Below are 20314 nucleotides of genomic sequence, written 5' to 3' on the forward strand. Positions count from 1 at the left end.
AATCTGGATTCCTTTTATTATGTTAATGTGTGTATCACTGATCAAGATAAACTCTTTTTCATATGTTTATTAGCAATTCTGATTTTTATAAAGTTCCTATTCAAGTATCTTGCCCATATTTGTTTTTGTAATATTGATGCTCATACACACATGCATATATATTGGATATAAGTCTTTTGTCACATGGTGCTCAGTCGCTTCAGTCATGTCCAACATGTTGCAACCCACCAGGCTCCTCTGTCCATGGAATTCTCTAGGCAAGAACACTGGAGTGAGGTTTTTCCTTCTCCAGGAGATCTTCCCAATCCAGGGATTGAATCCAGGTCTCTGGGTAAAGGAAAATTCTTTACCATCTGAGCTACCAGGGAAGCCCTTTCTGAGAGATAATGCATTTCAAACAAGTTCTACCATCCTATGATGTCTTTACCAATCTTAATGGTGTTTCCTGATGGGAAGAAATTTTAATTTTGGTGAAAACAGTTTTATTGCTTTTTTTTTTCTTTTATGATTAATGAGTTTTGCAGTATGCTTCCCCAAAGTCATAAAAACATTCTCCAATGTTTTGTTTTAGAAAGCTTAAAGTGAGAGTTTTTATCAGTTCAATTCAGTTGACTCTCTGTGACCCCGTGGACTGCAGCACGCCAGGCCTCCCTGTCCATCACCAACTCCCTGAGTCCACCCAAACCCATGTCCATCGAGTCAGTGATGCCATCCAGCCATCTCATCCTCTGTCGTCCCCTTCTCCTCCTGCCCTCAATCTTTCCCAGCATTAGGGTCTTTTCCAATGAGTCAACTCTTCACATGAAGTGGCCAAAGTATTGGAGTTTCCGCTTCAACATCAGTCCTTCCAATGAACACCCAGGACTGGTCTCCTTTAGGATGGACTAGTTGGATCTCCTTGCAGTCCAAGGGACTCTCAAGAGTGTTCTCCAAGACCACAGTTCAAAAGCATAAACTCTTCCGTGCTCAGATTTCTTTATAGTCCAGCTCTCACATCCACACATGACTACTGGAAAAACCATAGCTTTGACTAGATGGACCTTTGTTGACAAAATAATGTCTCCACTTTTTAAGAGAGTTTTTTATATCTAGGCTTATTATCTACCTCAAATTAATTTTAATGTTTGGTTTGAAGTATATGTCATTCATAAAGAAAACCTCTACTAGGAAAACCATAATCAAATTGCTAAAAAATAATGAGTATATATAAAATTACAACTTAGAAAAAGATTTATGTTTTGGATGGTACCTTGAATTAGAGAAGTTATAATTATAGCATTCCTCTTTTTTCTCAAATGCCTTCGTACTTGACCTCAGAATTTCAAACGAAAGTTTAAGATAGAGAAATATATATTCAATTTTTTGAGAAAATACCTGCCCAATTTCCAAAGTGGTTGTAAAAATTTTTACTTCTAGTAACAATGTAAAAAGTTTCATTTTCTCCAGATTCTTGCCAATAGTTTTCAATTTTAACTGATGTACTGGATATTTCATTATTATTTTAGTAGCTCTTTGATAATTAACAATGTTGAGTTATTTTGGGGTACTTATTGAAAAGTCATATACCTTTCTTTATGGAATGTCTGTTCAAATCTTTCGCCCAGTTTTTAAATTAGGTTTTACTAAATACTTCAAACAATAGTTGGCATTCTCAGTCTTAATACTCTTGAAAGGAAAAGAGTATAGACAAAATAAATGACAATACTGGTACAGTTGGCTCAGATGGTAAAGAATCTGCCTGCAATGTGGGAGACCTGGATTTGATCCCTGGGCTGGGAAGATCCCCTGTAGAAGGAAATGGCAACCCATGCCACTATTCTTGCCTGGAGAATCCCATGGACAGAGGAGTCTGGCAGGCTACAGTCCATGGGGTCACAAAGAGTAGGACACAACTGAATGACAAACACTTTCACTTTCATAGTAGACTCAGCATCATGGAATCTAGTTGAAGGTATCACAGGGAGATGATATTTGGGCAGAATCAGAGAATTCAGAGTCAGCATTTAAGCCAAGAGATTAGCTGTTATTTACTACTTGAACATCAGTTTATTCACAAAAAGTGAGTGTGTGCATGCTCAGTCGTGTCTGACTCTGTGACCCCATGGACTGCAGCCTACCAGGCTCCCCTGTCCACAGGATTTTACAGGCAAGAATACTGAAGTGGGTTGCCATTTCCTCCTCCATGGGATCTTCCTGACACAGGGATTGAATTTGCATCTCCTGCATATCCTGAATTGGTAGGCAGATTCTGCGAATCCACCTGGGAAGCCAAAAAGGCGAGGGTCTAGCTTAATAAAACACAGCATTCCTCTTTTCTCTCAAATCATCTGAAGTTTATTTGTACTTAACTTTTAGATGTTTTGCTTTTAAAACACTAATTATTGTCTTTAAACATTTAAAGATTATTTCAAAGCAACATTTAGTAGCTGCTAATAAGGGTTCGTATAATTTTAAAAATGTAAACTAATGAAATATCTCTTGCCAAAGTTGAAAATGAAACCATTCCCTTCATATGTTCCACCACTTCATCAGGTTCTCATACCCATCTGTTGTTTTTCTTTTTGGGTGAGAAGTGAAATGATATAGGCAGCATAGTTAGGAAGTGGAGAATTGTATGGTGTAGTTATAAAATACTCAGGAGCTTGAAGTTCAAGGACATGTGGTGTGAGAAGGGAATGGAGGCAACTTGTTAGAATTATGGATGCACAGGGCACCTAGGTTGACCTCTAAGGTTATAAGAAAGTTTTTGAACATCAAAATTTATTGATACTTTTTCTTACCTAATACTGACATTTCTTTTAGAAGCATGATTCCAGAATGCTGCTTGCACACATGAAATCAGAACAAGGATCCCATAGTAGTATTCTCACACACTCCTGTAAAAATTACCCTGATTAACACTTAATGTCCTCGATCTTCCTTTAAGTTTCATTAGGGCCAGGATGCTTACCCTTATTTGATATCATCGCAGTAAAGAGAGAATATCAAATTCCCAAATCACATTACTGCCTTTGCCAGAATAGAAAACTATCACAATAAAAGAGAAAAACCCAAGGTTGGCTATTGTGCGCAAGTGAGTGAATGGGAGTTTTATCATTCTGCTTCTTCATTTTCAGTCCTCTATTGTTATCAATTATCCATCATAAGCTAAAAAAGAGATGTTTGCTGAAATATGTAAAGCTTCAGAATGTAACTGAAGATAAATGTTAAATTATATATAATGTAATCTGTCTGCATAGAGGAATGACATTGTGGATTACATTTTCAACTATTCCATGCACTTGTCATCAACAGAAAACAACAGTTAGTCGTGGAGTTAAACCAGCGCCTGCCAATTTTGTTATTTCATGTGCTCTTCTCAAAGCGATAACTCTGGAAGAAATCCAAATGGAGACTCAATTCAACAGCACTCTGTATTCCAAAGGGTTTGTGATGGGACCAAAAGTACAACAAATGTGACTGGAGGGCACAATGTTCTCAGAAGAAAAAGATGATACATTTCACATAAAAGATGAGCTGATTATAACTAGTAGGCAGCAAATTATAGTATGCTCATGGATGTTCTGAAAAATAAGAACACAAAAACATTATAGCATACTCTACACATTCTAGATCTGAAGTTTTACTATCCAATTTAATATCAACTCAGACTTTTTTTGCACTTAAACATTACATTTTACTACAACTAGCATCTTAACTTGCTGCTTTATTTTCCTTTATTTAGAGGACTTCTCTTGTCTTTTCATTTATCAAGAATGAAATTAAGCTATATATATATTGGTCACATGATAAACACACCAACATCTATTTTTACATAGAAGTAGGACTGTTTCATAGGCAAAATGAGCATTTTTTGAGGTAACAGAATGTCATTATCTAGGTCCACGTTTTTCATCTGTACTACTTTAAATAGGAGGAAAAAATATAAAATTCTCACCTTTTTAATGAATTCTGTGTGCATGAGATGAGCACAAGTCTGGAAATTTTAAAGCAATTTTCCTATAGATGTACTACAGATTGACTAGACAAATGTTGGTTAGAAATATTTGTGTTTGTGTGCACTCACCCATTAGTATGTGTGCATGCATGTGTGTGCGTACAGCATTCAAACCATTTTGCCTTGCACCTCTCTGGAATCTCTTGGCTCTAAGGATAAAAATTTAGTCCAAACATGAAACATGGAAATGGAAAGAGAGGAGTTAAACTGGCTTCCTTCTAAATTACATTCAAGTCTCACCATAAAACTGGCACTGATATTTTCTTTCCTAACAAAACACAAGTATTCAGTGAGGTAAACTTCTAGAGTATAATAGGAAGCAGCTTATTCTTCCCTCCACAGTCTTCCAACCCTCTCTCAGATCTCCCTTCCCTTGTTTCTTCACAGCAACTCAAGCACATTACTTAAATTTCCAGTAACTTTCAGATATTAGAAGTGTCCTAATTTCAGATATTGATAAGTCTGGCCCATTCTATATCAAAACATTAATTTCTCCTTCTATTTAAACATCACCCCAATCGAGTCCTGGCTCAGCCAGTAAAGAATCTACCTGCAATGCTGGAGACACAGGAGATGCAGGTTCAATCCCTGGGTTGGGAAGATCCCGTGGAGAAGAGAATGGCTACCTACTCCAGTATCCTTGCCTGGAGAATCCCAAGAAGAGAGGAGCCAGATGGGCTACAGTCTATGGGGTCGCAAAGAGTCGAACATGACTGAGCCAGTAAGTACACACCAATCTAGTCTAACCCATGGCCAGGCAAGCAGCAACAAGAAAATGACATGAATTATTTACCCTTTTATTTTTGTCCTACCCAGGTTTTATAGAGCTTTAAACATTTAAAATTTGGGGAGAGACTCTCTTTATGAAAAAATAAAACAAATAATGACTACTAATTTGGTCCATGGCTTTCTTAGGAGACCTGTGCCAGTGAGGGGGCTCTGAAGTTTAGGCTCCATCAGCTTCAAGGTAAACCCATATCTGCCTGCACTGTGCCCTTCCTCTCTTCCTCTTCATCCTCTTTGTTCTTCCAAGAACAAAAGCATAATGAAGAAGGTTTGAGGAGAAGACAGTAAAGGTATTTTTTTTTTTACTAAGTGGGATAACTTGGAATTCTTTCCTGGCTAGCACTAGCTGGTCATTGCTTTGTCATGACAGGCATCAAACTTGAACTTCCATGAAATACAAGGTCAGATTATTTATGAACCACCCCTCTCTTCCCCCTTCCCATGGTGGTCTCCACTGTTATATATTCTCTGGTGAGAATGTGGCCATCCTGAGCTGATCTTATGATTTTGCTCCCAGCTAGTGTCTCCTGCAGGACACCAAACTAGGTCCTTGCCACAGCTAGTAGCCTTTTCTTACTGGAGTGGGGGCAGTATTTTCAAGATGACTGCAGACTAGCTATCTTCCACAGCATCCACTTGATTCAAGGGAAAATTAAACCCCCTTGCTTGTCAAACTGCAGAATTTCAGCTTGCTTCCATTGTGACTTCTCTTCACCTCAGCAGTGTAAGGAGGCTCCAGGTTTCTCCCAGCTCCAAAAGTTTCAGTGTGAGAGCCAGGCTGGTTCCTTTGATATGAAAACTCTAGGCCAAACCCTCCTCCCAAACACTTTCCACCCTGGCACAGGCATGGATGCCATCTATGGGTTTCTGAGCTCAGCAACACATAGCCAGGGAGTAAAAGTCAATTCCTCCTTCTTGACCCCAACTTCCCCTAAATTCTCCAAAGATTTTTAAAATCCTAAGTAAATTTAGAGGGCACAGCAAGGAGGGGAGGGAAATCCTGACAGCTCTTTTTACTCCTACAATTTTCTTCACTTTAAAAAATCCTGTTCTTGCCAATGTCCCCTTAGCTTTAATCTACACAGACTGCAGGTGAGAAATGGTTGCTGGACTAGTTTGACTTTCTTTTATTAATAACTAGTCCCCCCATTTTGTGTGTAGTGTCTCTCTTTGCATTGTGGCATTTAGATTAGTAATCAACATCATGAACAATGTGGATTTAGTCACCATTGTAAGATAAAAGTTCCATTCTAAGTGTGGTTGTGCTAGGTTTACTTTGAAATGACAACCATTTCAGTTCAGTTCAGTTCAGTCGCTCAGTCGTGTCCGACTCTTTGTGATCCCATGAACCGCAGCACGCCAGGCCTCCCTGTCCATAATCAACTCCTGGAGTTTACCCAAACTCATGTCCATAGAGTTGGTGATGCCATCCAGCCATCTCATCCTCTGTCGTCCCCTTCTCCTCCTGCCCCTAATCCTTCCCAGCATTAGAGTCTTTTCCAATGAGTCAACTCTTCGCATGAGGTGGCCAAAGTATGAGCCCAGATTAAATTATGGGTATGTGATCTATTTCCAGCAATGAATATACCAGTATAAAGGTTTGAAATATACTTGCTGCAGTGAAACATCAGTGTAAAAGTTCGAGAACAAGTACAGCAATATTAGTTAAGACAGGAGACCCACAGATAGACACAGATAGGATTTTAGTGATGTCTCAAGATTTTCCATGTTTTCAGATATCTCTATCCAATCAGTTCTGTACATGGCTTCTTGCTTGACCTTTTTAAAATGAAGTTTTTATTATTTTAAAATTTTCTTTCCCTCTTACACTCCCTAAAAGTCATTCAGCAGCTATTAAAATTCCAGTGGCTAAAATCCATATTTATTTACTTGGTTATTTTATCACTGTCTAGTTTCTGATATACTGCACTCCTCCTCACTCAGGATGCCTGCATTCCTCTCCAGGTGTGTGTCTCTGCCCTGCTTTTGAGTTTAATAAACAATTTTTTTTCCTGTGTACTCTCCCATACATTGTGTGTATCTCTAATAATAAACTTTGTACCCTTTCTTTCACAGTTTTTGCCTCTTTGAAAAGTTCTTGCTTTCAAATAGGGGCAAGATCCAGGGCTGCTTTGTTTCCAGCCTCTAACCCCTGGTGGTCTAGTGGGTAGGACTCTTGGTTTTCATCCAGGTTACCCAGGTTTAATTCCTGGGCAGGGAACTAAGATCTCTCTTCAGGACCACTCGCTGCTCTCCCTCCGAGATCAATTTCACTTTCTATTACAAGAGTTTAAGCTTCTTTACAGTCTTGTTTTTAGTCTATCTCAATCTATTTGATTTATCCTAGATAGTTTATTAAATCAAGTAGTTTGGGACACTAGTTCGATCCTTGGGTGGGGAAGATTCCCTGGGGAAAGAAATGGCAACCCACTCCAGTATTCTTGCCTGGGAAATCCCATGGACAGAGGAGCCTAACAGGCTACAGTCCAAACAGTCACAAAGAGTCAGACACGACTGAGTGATTAAGCACAGCACAACACTGATAGTTTATTACCCAAACACTCCTTCAAGAATGTATTTATGCATTCTCCACATCTGGAATTCTCTCTCTTTTTTCATTCTATTTTATATCAACTCTTTCTTTAATAAAGTTTTCTCAAATATTTCAACACAGAATAGATGGCATTGTTCAGAATTACTAGTATTTCTCTTTTTCTTTTTTTGGCTTATAAGATATAACTAGTTAGTTAAATATTGGTTAATTCTTCATTTTTTTTTTCTTTCAGACACTACCCTTATTTAATTGAGCCATTATCTTATTTAGACACATATAATAATTTGTCTTCCCAATTGCACTGTAATTTCCTATGGGACTTTGCCTTAGATGCATAGAGCAATATCTTGCAGGTGCTTATTAAATCTTGTACATTTATTAATTAACATATGACAGAACTGATGAGCAGCCAGGAAAAGAGAATTTCTATATCCAAAGACTAAACAAAATAGCTGAATTTTAAGAACAGAAGTGAAATAATTTGCTTTATCTTTTAAAAATCATATGCACGGAGGAAGAAATATCTGTGGAAATCAGCCTATCAAAGAAGTTGTAACTATGTGCCATGATTTATTTTCTACTATTAATTATATCCAATCTTACATAAGTGGCACTCATGGGTCAGTGCAACAAGAGCTGCTCCTCCTCCTTCTTATTTTGATTAGGTCACACTGTGTAATGGCCAGTTAGCTTTGACTTTCAGGGCATGATAATAAAATGCAAAGATTATTGAGTATATATCTAGCTGCAACTTCTACCTTCATGCAGTTGGCTAGAAAGAGGGCTCAACAGAGATACTGTACATTTATATCTAAAATACATCACATCCTATAATATTGTAACTGCTCTCTCTGCTTCCACCCTTGGCCCCCTTCAATCCATTCTAATTTCTAAAACTGAAGGATGTTTTGAAACATGATTCATGTTATTTCCCTTTCCTGCCCAATTATGATCATAACCTGCTGTAGTATTCAAATTAAAACCAATGTCTTTATAACTAACTCCAAAGTACTCTATAATTGATCAACACTGTCCATCCAATCCAAGTATAATTTTACTTCATTTCCTACTACTCTTTAAATTTCTCTTTCACTTTCAGCAAATCCTCCACAGGGCCTTTTCACTTGTTGTCCTAGAAGTCTGCAAGGCCCATCCGCATGTGCCATTACCTTTTCTCATACTATTTTGGGCTTTCTTACTTTCTCTAACGCCACTTTTCCTGGCCTCCCTACCTAAAATGACATCCTACCATCTCAATTTTATACCTCTTGTACTGCTTTCCTTGCCAGGTCTACACATTGCCTCTAATAGAAAATATATTACACAAATATGAAAAAAAACATGATTGTGTTATGTTGATATCCAGATCCCTAGCATTTAGCATAGCACTTGACACTGAATACGAACTCAATGAATATTTGTTGAATGAATGAATATCTATATTAATATCAGAGTACCAAGGCAACTGAGGATACACAAAGACGTGTAAAACATAACCTTTCTGATCAAGAAGTTTATAGTATGTTACATGATATCAATATGTACATAATGAAGATTAAGCAAGTACAAAATATGCTACAAAAAGGTTTTGATAAAGACTTCTTTGAAATTGAATGGGACAAGAGCAATAACTGTGCTCTTTCTTGAGAGATGAAATTTGAATATAAGAAAATGGAAGTAAAACCTAATTCCTAGCTATAACAGGGCAAGGGAAAGCAAAAAGATAGTGGTAGAAAATATGTTGCCTATTTAATAATGCAGTTTTGGGGAATGGGTTCAACATGGTAACATAGGAAGAACCTGAGCTCACCTCTTCCCATGGACATACTGAATCTATACCTACACATACAGTAGTTCTTCCTGAAGAAGAACTGAGTTTTCTGGGCCATATATGGCAAATCCATAGCTAAAATCAATGTGAAAAGCTAAAAACATTTCCTCTAATGTCAGGAATAAGATAAAGATGCCCATCCTTGCTACTTTTATTCAGCATTTTATTTGAAGTCCTGGCTAGCTGTCTGGCAAGAAAAAGAAATAAAAAGCATCCAAAATAGAAATTAAGAAGTAAGGTGGTCATTATTTGCGGATGACATGATATTATATCTAGCACCCCAAATATTCTAAAAGCTATTATTTAATATAATAAATGAAATCAGTAAAATGTCAATATATATACATATATAATTAATACACAGAAATTTGTTACATTTCTATACACTAATAACAAACTACCAGAAAGTGAAATAAAGAAAACAATCTCATTTACAACTGTACCAAAAAAGCGTAAGATACCTAGGAATAAATCTAACTAAGGAGGTAAAAGACCTGTACTCTGAAAAAGACATTAGGGAAGGAAATTGAAAACAGTGTAAATAAATAGAATGATATAGTCATTTAGTGGAAGGGTAAATATCATTAAAATGTCATACTACCCAAAGAAAACTACAAATTCAATGCAATCTCTATCAAAATGCCAATGATATTTTTGACAGAACTATAACAAATAGTCCTAAAATTTGTATGGAACCACAAAAGTTCCCAAATAGCCAACGCAATCTTGAGAAAAAAAAGAATAAAACTAGAGGCATCATGCTCCCAGACTTGAAACTATACTATCAAACTATAGTAATCAAAACAGTATGGTACTGGCACAAAACAGACACATAGATCAGTGGAATAGAATAGAGAGCCCAGAAATACACCCTCACTCATATGGTCAATTAATCTACAATAAATAAGGCAAGAATATACAAAGGAGGAAAAAACAGTTTCATCAACAAATGGTGTTGAAAAACTGGACAAGTACATGCAGAAGAATATAACTGGATTCTTTGCTTATATCGCATACAAAAATAAACACAAAATGAATTAAAGATTTAAATGTGAGACTTGAAACCATAAAACTCCTAAGAGAAAACAAATGCAGTGAGGTCTTTGACACTAGTCTTAGCAATATTTTTCGGCTATGTTTCCTCAGGCAAGGGAAACAAAAGCAAAAATAAATAAACAGTACTACATCAAACCAAAAAATGCATCTGGAACTCAAACATCAACAGAAAGAAAGGCAATCTATTGAATGGGAGAAGATATTTGCAGAGGATACATCCCATCAAGAGCTAATATCCAAAATATAAAAGAGAACTCACATAATGAATGCTAAAAAAACAAACAATCTGATTAAAATATGGGCAGTGGGCCTGAGTAGACATTTTTCCCAAGATATACAGATGGCCAACATGCACATGAAAAATTTCTCAACATCACTAATCATCAGGGAAATGAAAGTCAAAACCATGAGATACCACTAAACATCTGTCAGAGAGGCTATCAGCAAAAAGATAAGAAATAGAAAGTGCTGACAAGAAGTGAAGTGGGAACCCTTGTGTACTCTTAGTGAGAATGTTATCTGGTACAAACAATTTATAATGGGAAACTTTATGGAACTTCTTAAAAAACTAAAAATAGAACTATCATACAATTCAGCAATTTCACTTCTGACTATCTGAAGGAAATGAATAAAGATATATGTACCCCTATGTTCTTTGCAGCACTATTTATAATAGCTAAGATATGGAAGCAACCTAAGTGTTCATCTATAAATGATCAGATAAAGATGTGGTGTATATACACAATGGAATATTATTTAGCCAGAAGAAAGAATAGGGGACTTCCCTTGTGATCCATTGGTTAAGGTTTTGCCTTCCAATACAGGGGGTGTGGGTTTGATCCCTTGCTGAGGAACTAAGACCCCATGTGCCTCAAGGGCAAAAAACAAAAAGAAGCAAAACAGAAGTAAAATTGTAACAGATTCAATAAAAACTTAAAGAAAGAATAAAATCTTGACATTTCCAACAACATGGATAACTGCCGAAGAATTGATGCTTTTGAACTGTGGTGTTGGACAAGACTCTTGAGAGTCCCTTGGACTGCAAGCAGATCCAACCAGTCCATCCTAAAGGAGATCAGTCCTGGGTGTTCATTGGAAGGACTGATATTGAAGCTGAAACTCCAATACTTTGGCCACCTGATGCGAAGAGTTGACTCATTGGAAAAGACCCTAATGCTGGGAAGAATTGGGGGCAGGAGGAGAAGGGGACGACAGAGGATGAGATGGTTGGATGGTATCACTAACTCGATGGACATGGGTTTGGGTAAACTCCGAGAGTTGGTGATGGACAGGGAGGCCTGGCGTGCTGCGATTCATGGGGTCGCAAAGAGTCGGACACGACTGAGCGACTGAACTGAACTGAACTGAACTGAAAGGGTGTTATGCTAAGTGAAGTAAGACAAATATTATATGATTTCACTTATATGTGTAATCTAAAAATATAAGTAAAAAAAAAAAAAAACAGAAACAGACTCATAGATAAAGAGAACAAACATCTGGGTTGCCAGAGGGGAGGGGATGGGGAGACAGACAGCACAGGTAAAGGGGATTGAATTTTCCAGCCACAAAATAAATAAGTTAGAGGGAGATAATGTATACATAGGTACATGGGGATTATAGTCAATAATACTGCAATGACTTTGTATGTGACATATGGTAATTGGACTAATTTTGATGGTCATTTCATAAGGCATGAAAATATCAACTCACTATACTATACACCTAAAACTAACATACTTAGTTGAAACTGTACGTTAAGTATAACTCAATGGAAAAATCAATTCAATAAGGGAGGAAGGGAGGGGGAGGGCAACTTGTTTAATAAGAAAAGAACTTTTAAGGCCATGCATTTAAAACAGCTTATTCAAACACTTCAGGATTTTTATGAAGGGGATCCCATCTATGGGGACACAACAATAACATTTAATGTTGCAATCTTAAAATGACAATTTTACATGAAAATTCTACTTATTGGACTGTCTTGGTGGTCCAGTGGTTAAGAATCTGCTTAACAACACAGGGGACACAGGTTCAATCCCTGGTCTGGGAAGATCCCACATACCACAGAGCAACTAAGTCCATGAGTCACAACTACCGAACCTGCACACCTAGAGCCCAAGCTCCACAACAAGAGAAGTTACTGCATTAAGAAGCCGGCACACCACAACTAGAGAGTAGCCCCTGCTTGCCACAACTAGAGAAAAGCCCACATGCAGCAGCAAAGACCCAGCACATCCCAAAATAAAAATAGATAAATAAAAAAATTTAAAAGATAAATAAAATACCACTTATCAAATAGATTATTCTTTAAAAAAAATAATGCAGTATGATGAAAGTGTTGAACAAGTGGAAATAAAGTTTAGATAGAAAGGTTAGATTAGTGCCAAGACAGATAAGTTTTCAAATGTCAGATGAGGAGAGTGAATGATAGTTTATAGGCTGATTGAAACCCTGTAAAATGTTTGAGCAGAAAAATAAGATGCCTATGTTTTGGGGGGAAAAACTCAAAGTGAGGGAGAAAGCAAGGGTAGATTGGAAACAGAGAGACTAGTCAAATAATTATGAAAATATTTACAGAAGAACAATGAGGGCTAAAATAGTAGCAATAAGGAAAAGAAACAAAACTGTGGATTTCATGGATAATGGAAGATGGAATGTAAAGAACTTTATGGCTAATCTGATGTGTATTATAAAAGTATATGCATTATCTATACAGGTAATATTTCAGTCCAACTCTCAATGAGAGTGTTAACTTGAATTGAAAATTTTACTTATTTCCACTCAGTCCTGGAACCTTACAGATAATTTATAAAAGAAAAATTTACCCCAGCCTGAAATTTCCAGTGATGTCAGAAGCTCAGAGTTACAGTAATTTGTGCAACTGATGCTGATAACCATCACATTCAAACAATGGTCTGGCACATATGGGAAGCCAGTCATCCTCATTGCTTCAATTCCACTAGGGAATGATAAAAGAAACAAAATATTCTTAACATGAAAAATTTCATGCTTTCTAGAGGAAGATGAGCAGCTCTTTGACTGAAAAAAACCTAAAAAAAATATCTATCCAATTATAGCAAGAGACTGGCATAGTGGAAAACATAACATAACAAATAAATAAACAAAGGTGATCAAAACATGATCAGAATAGAGGAGCAGCGAACAAAGACAGGAAGGGTTATGTTGGGGACACAGCAACATAATTGGATTCCTCTGCCAACCCGAGTAATTAAAATGGAGACACTCAGTTCCTTAGTTGCTCTGCAATCCCATAATATGTTTGAGATTAACAACCCTTGAATCTTGCTTTTACTGCCATATTATTCAAATATACAATATATATCTCTTGCCATTTTCAGAATACACAAATAGTTTCTGCAGGACCAAGACAATTTAGAAGAGAGAGCCTGACCTGTACCCTCCAATCATGCTTCCCTTGCTGCCATGGATATCTTGGCCAAATTTAAACTGAAAACAAATGAAAAAAGAGGAAGTAGCAAGCTTTTGCAGGGATTTAAAGCTTTACTCCCCTATTTCAGAGAAAAACAAGTCACTTCTCTGTAGCTTTGCACAGCCACTTCTGCTGTTTTTGGCAGCATTTGTGTGTGTGTGAGAGAGAAAGAAAGACGGAGGAAGGGGGGAGAGAGAGGCAGAGAGAAAGACCTACCAGTGACTTGTGAAAAAGAAAGACATAGATATAAAATGCATTGTTATCTCAAGCTGCTTGGAGAGGCTGGGTTATCTGTGAGGGACCATCATCTTCCTTGATGCTAGCCCACTTCACATGCCTAAAAACCCACTGTGTCTCAGATCTGAGCTGTATCTGTATGTGGAGGGATTGTGGGAGCCTGGATCTCCTCCCCAGTATGTGGCCTTGCCTGGCTGATACCCACAGGTAACCACAGCTGGCTGGCCATGCCAACCAGCCACACACAGGAGACTGCACACACCGAGAGCCCCTCTGCTGCTAGAAGGCTGTTCCAACTATGTACATGGCATTCTCAGCTGAATTCCTGAGGCAGAGTGACAAGAGTTCCTCCAGGCTCTGGTATAGGTGCCTGTCAGGAGCGATATATGGGTATTACAAAGGTAACAGGAAGTGCATGCTAGTCATTTATAGTATATCTTGTCCCCAGAGATGTTCCTGGTCCTTTTATATATTAGCTAACTGATCTTCCAACTCAGCTGAGAGGTAATGATGAGGTTCATATAAACATTGAGCTTCATACCTAATTTCTTCTATTAAAAGAGAGGGAGGCAAATAAATGCTAAAGCAGGTTGGTAATGCCAAAAAATTAACAAATAAATAATCTCAGTGATACTTTGCATGCTACCCAGAGGAAAGAGAGTTGGGAACCCGATTTTTCTGGCTTAAGAGGTTGTTTCTTGTAGATCTGAGCATAGTGATGGTATTAAAAATAGCCTGGGGTTGAAGGAAGCTTGAAAGGGTTTAAAGAGAAAGACTAGGAAGACTGTGATATTTTACTGTTTCATCCCTCTTACAAAACAAAGCCTGCTGACAATAGCTCAGGACTAATTCAGACTGAAATGTGGTGAAACAGAGCCTCTTAGCTTACCTGCCTGGCTAATCAAAGACAAGGAGAGCAGAAGACCAGAGGTCAATTAGTGATTATTCTTACTGCAGTGTAAACGTCTGTCTATCTTTGTAAGGCCCAGGATACAGTGAGAGAACAGGAAATGTCCATTTTAAAAAATGACTTAAATAATATATCAACCACATTTTGGTATTAAAATAACAGGCATTCCTAAGGCAAATCTCTGGTCCAAGCATGTGGGAAATACTATAATTCATGCTTTTAATCATTCATTTATTCAATAGATGTCAACAACAAGCTTTGCTGTCACATCAGTCACTGCTGAGTTGTATAAGTGATGATCACTGTTTCAGAGGGTGTATGGACTGGTTGATCAGGTTGGTTGGATAATGCTCAAGAAAAATGGGAGACTATAAGCAGAGGTGAATATTGTTGGGCTAATAAAACATTAGAAGTATTGGCTGGAGAGAGCAAAGATGGATTTCTTTTTTAAAGACAGAAAGATATATCCCTCCCCATCTCCTAAATTAAACTGTTGTGATTTTGAAAGGACTAAGTGAGATTACAGTAGTGAGGAAACCCATCACAATACAACTCCGTGAGTGGTGACACTGAGTAAAATATGCTGTTTGTTCTGTGCTGGGCCTCAGTTGTGTTTGACTCTTGTGTGACCCCATGGACTGCCCCTCAGCAGACTCCTCTGTCCATGCAGTTTCCCAGGCAAGAATACTGGAATGGGTTGCCATTTCCTCCTCCCAGGGATCTTCCTGACCCAGGGATCGAACCCACATCTCCTGTGTCTCCTGCATTGCAAGTGAATTCTTTACCTGCTGAGACATGAAGGAAGCCCTGGATATGATATGATCTACCCCCAAAGAATCAAAATTGCCACTAGGAAATCTGATGATTCTGCTGTTTCTAACAGAAAATTCCATGTTACCTTTATGAGTTAATTTGGTTAAAAAAAAATTCTGAATTGTGACTTACTGGATTATCTTCATTATTCAAGGGGATCATGCCAACTCTTGATCCTTAACACCAAATATTTTTAATTCATAAACAATAAAAATAAAACCTGACATTCTAGGATATGAGGATGAAGGTAAGGCATTGGTAAGCTAAAACAACTAATGAAGTGACAAAATTCCTCCAATGGGGATAATCTTTGGATCTATATGATCTTCACTTTATACATAGAAAAAATACCGTTTCTTTACTACCTATCAGAAAAATTAAAATATCTATTTTTCTCTCAGTAAAGTCATGCTAACTTCTCTTAACTACTTCTGCCAGTGGAAAAATACCCTTGATATAAGCAAGAACACTATTTCTTCTGAGCTCCCGCAAGGTTCCAATGGCTGTTGGAGTCTGAGTATTTGAATGCAGGCAGTATAATTTTAGGGCCTGGGAATTTCAGGGGAAAGAGGCTCAAATTGGGGTCTACACATGCTCAGCAGGGATTATGCTTCATAGCAGATGCTCCAGAGGGAGAAGGAACAGATGTAGCTGTGGAGAGAAGCCGGCCTCTGCTCTGGGACTCTGTTCCACATAGATGGGGCTCGGTGCTGGAGAATCTGGGAGCTGCATAGCATTATGGCTGATGTGGTGGTTCATTTGTTATTAGTGAGTGTCATTGTGCCCTGATTGCAAGCACACAAATGTTCAGAGGGGGAATCATGGGTACCAAATGGAGGGAAACAATACACAGGAGCCTAATATCTTTAAGTGGCTAAATTATTTTTTCCTTGAGAAAGCAGAAAATGTTAATGGCCAAGTCTGCCAAGATGTTTTATAATAGAGGTAAATAAAGAAACAAAAGATTGTTCCAGGACTTCTGTGTGCAGTTAAAATGTGTCATTCTGGACCCTGAACGAATCCAGGAGCACTGACATGAATTTATGGGTAGATCATTAAAGGTACAATTTGGCTTGATTTTTGTCTTTATAAAATGTACTTTACAACTAGACATTTTTCATTTGTACAGTGATATTTTATATCTTATTTCTTTAACTGTATTGATATTTGAGTAAAAATGTTTTCTTTTGTTTTATTCCCATTTATCTTCCATCTTTTCTCTCTTACTACCCATCTTACTGGATGCTTTTGCCACTGAGTTTAAATTTTGTTAGTCAAAGTTTCATTTTACCTGGCTGATAAAAGTGGTTGTAGATTTATAAAATTAGATTTGGGGAGAAAAGTAAGAGTCTGTGAAATAAGAGGTTGTCAGAAAAAGCATAACTGAGCAGGCTGGACAATGTTGTCTCTGTACCTGTCTCCTCTGGCTCAAAGGCATGCTTTCACATAGGGGGGTGTCTAGAAAAGTCCAACCTACTTTTACCTCTAGGTAAATTCAGGAGGTAAATTCAGGTAAATTCATATTAAAGGAGTACTGACTTCTTTGTCCCACAACTGTGCCTGCATCTAGCAACTCCTCTGGTAAAATAGTAGAAGACAATAAGTCTAAGTCACTTCCCTGATGTCACAAAGGAGTAGGTTTTATGGCCAAAATAATTTCCTTAGTATTCTGGTCTCAAATGACAAGTAGACTGATAGGAGAAAATATGTCATATCTCTAATGTGAGGTGAGCTGACCAAGGAAAATCATCATAAAAGGATTTTCTGTCAGGAGTCTTGTGCTCATGTTCAAGCACTGCTATTTACCAGCTGGGAAGAGCAAGCTGTTTAATCTTCTCAAATGTCATAATCCAAATATAGGAAAGAATGATAATGCCACACAACCATCTATTTTATAGTGATTCTACGGTGACTGAATGGAAAATTTATATGCACGCATATTTTTAAGCTCAAAGCACAAAATTCACTATCAGTCTTTCTGTGTACACAGCAGGATCTCAATACATACCTGCTGAATAAAGGGTTCAGTGTATCATGAAAGCCCTTATAGATCAGGTAAGATGAGATATATTAAAAAAAAACAACAAAAAAACAGAGCTGCAATTTACATCAAAGAATGCTTTGCCAATGTTTTCCTCTAGGAGTTTTATAATGTATGGTCTTACATTCAGGTAAAATAAAAGGATCCATTTTATTTTTGTATATGATGTTGGAGAGTGTTTTAATTTTATTCTTTTACACTTAACAGTTTATTCTTTTACGCTTTTACAGTTTTCCCAGCACCATTTACTGAAGAGACTGTCTTTTCTCCACTGTATATTCTTACTTCCTTTGTCACACATTAATTGACCATGAGAGTGTGGGTTTCTCTCCGGGCTCTCTATCCTCTTCCACTGATCCATGGGTCTGTTCTGTGGCCATACAATACTGTTTTTATGACTGTAGCTTTGTAGTATACTTTCAAATCAGGGAGCATGATTGTGATTCCTCCAGCTCTGAATTTATTTCTCAAGACTGCTTTGGCTCTTCAGGGTCTTTTGTGTTTCCACAAAATAGGAAGGTGGAGCAGTGGTAAAGAATCTGCCTGACAGTGTAGGAGACACAAGAGATGCCTTTTGGATCCCTGAATCAGGAAGACCCCCTAGAGGAGGAAATGGCAATCCACTCCAGTAGTCTTGCTGGGGAAATTCCATGAACAGAGGAGCCTGACAGCTTACAGTCTGTGCGGTTGCAAAGATTTAGATGTGACTGGTGACTAAGTTCACACACACACATTTTAAAATCATTTGTTCTAGTTCTGTGAAAAAAGCCATTGATATTTTGATAGAGATTGTACTGAATCTGTATATTGCTTTGAGTAATATGGTCATATTTTTTGGATCTTACTCTTAAAGTAAAGGAAACAGAGGTAAAAATAAACAAATGGGACACAGTTAAAGTTAAAAGCTTTTGCACAGCAAAGAAAACCATCAATAAAAAGAAAAAGCAACCTACTGGATGGAAGAAAATATTGACAACTGATACGACTGATGAGGGATTAATATCCAACATGTAAAAACAACCCATATAACTCAAAATCAAAGGAAAACAATTAAAAATGGTCAGAAGAACTGAACTGACAAATTTCAAAAGAGGAATTTCAGATGGCCAAAAGTCTCATGAAAAGATATTCAGTGTTACTAATCAGCAGGGAAATACAAATCAAAACTACAATATCACCTCACATCTGTCAGAATGGGTATTATTAAAAAGAACACAAATAACAAATGCTAGTGAGGAGGTGGAGAAAAGGGAACTCTAGCACGATGTTGGTGGGAATGTAAGTTGGTACTAGCACTGTGGCAAACAGTATGGAGGTTTCTCAATAAACTAACAATACAACTACCGTATGACCCAGTAATGTACTCCTGGGTGTATATCTAAAAAAAAAAACCCACTAATTCAGAAAGATACATTCACCCTAGTCCTCATGGTAACATTATTTACAACTGCCAAGATATAGAAGCAACCTACAGTGTCCATCAACAGATGAGTGGATAAAGAAGATGGGATATAAAAATGTATATACAATTGAAAACTACTGAGCCATAAAAGAATAAAATATTGCCATTTGCTGCAACATGGATGGGCTTGGAGGGCATTATGTTAAGTGAAATAAGTCGGGCAGAGAAAGATAGGATATAATACCATTTATATGTGGAATCTAAAAAAATACAACAAACTAGTTAATATGACATTAAAAAAAGTAGATTCACAGATACAGAGAACAAACTAGTGATTACCAGTGGAGAGGTGATAGACGGCAGTATAGGGGTGGGGAATTAAAAGGTACAAACTAGTGGATGTAAGATAGCCTGGTCAAGGATGTGCTGTACTACATGGGGAATATAGCCAATATATTTTAATAACTGTAAATGGAAAGTAACCTTGTATTAAAATTTTTTCAATTAAAAAGTAGATCAGGGAAGATGACCAAGGTGAGCCATTCACTCCCAAGTCACCAAAACAAGGAAGAAAAAGAAAAAGTGGAGAGTCCAACATTTGGCAGTATTTCCTAAAGCTAAATTTTTCACATGTCATGTGGCCCCCAAAATCTACTCCTAGGTATACCCAGAATAAATTCATTTTTACCAAAGACACATATACAGTTCTTATCAATATTGTTTATAACAGTCCCAAACTGGAAATATGCAAGCAGCTATCAATAGTAAAACAGATAAATAAATCATGATGTGCTTATGCAGTGGAATACAACACAGCAATGAGAATGAATGAGCTACAAGGACTCATAAACTTATAAATAAATTTAAGAAACACAATTGACTGAAGGAAGCCATACACAAAAGTATATGGTTTAGCATCCTGTTTATATTAGGTTCAAAAATAGGCAAAACTAATCAATGATGAAAGAAATCAGAAAGTTTTTATTCTTTGGAGGGTGAGTGACTAGAGATTCTAGGATGTCAATATTGTTTCTGTGCTTGGTTAAGGCATCTTTGACTTTGCCTCTAAGCCATTGACTGTGTGGAACACAACAAACTGTGGAACATTCTTAAAGAGATGGAAATATCAGACCACCTTACCTGTTCCTGAGAAACCTGTATGCAGGTCAAGAAGCAACAGTTAGAATTGGACAGGGAACAACAGACTCGTTCCAAATCGGGAAAGGAGTACGTCAA

The 20314-nt window shown here is 37.4% G+C and overlaps 1 long non-coding RNA gene across 1 annotated transcript in view; it reads right to left on the reverse strand.

Annotated features, from left to right (window-relative positions):
* Nucleotides 1-3403: 3403 nt before the first annotated feature.
* The window catches only part of LOC145539813 (uncharacterized), a 373122-nt gene continuing 356211 nt past the window's right edge, over nt 3404-20314 (reverse strand). The window contains exon 10 of the long non-coding RNA XR_014077971.1: nt 3404-3563. This is a non-coding gene — a long non-coding RNA (uncharacterized LOC145539813). The remainder of the gene's footprint in view (nt 3564-20314) is intronic.

This window comes from Giraffa tippelskirchi, chromosome 2 (genome assembly GCF_054371585.1).
Source record: "Giraffa tippelskirchi isolate mGirTip1 chromosome 2, T2T-mGirTip1v1.2.pri, whole genome shotgun sequence".
In the NCBI taxonomy this organism is placed as follows: domain Eukaryota; kingdom Metazoa; phylum Chordata; class Mammalia; order Artiodactyla; family Giraffidae; genus Giraffa; species Giraffa tippelskirchi.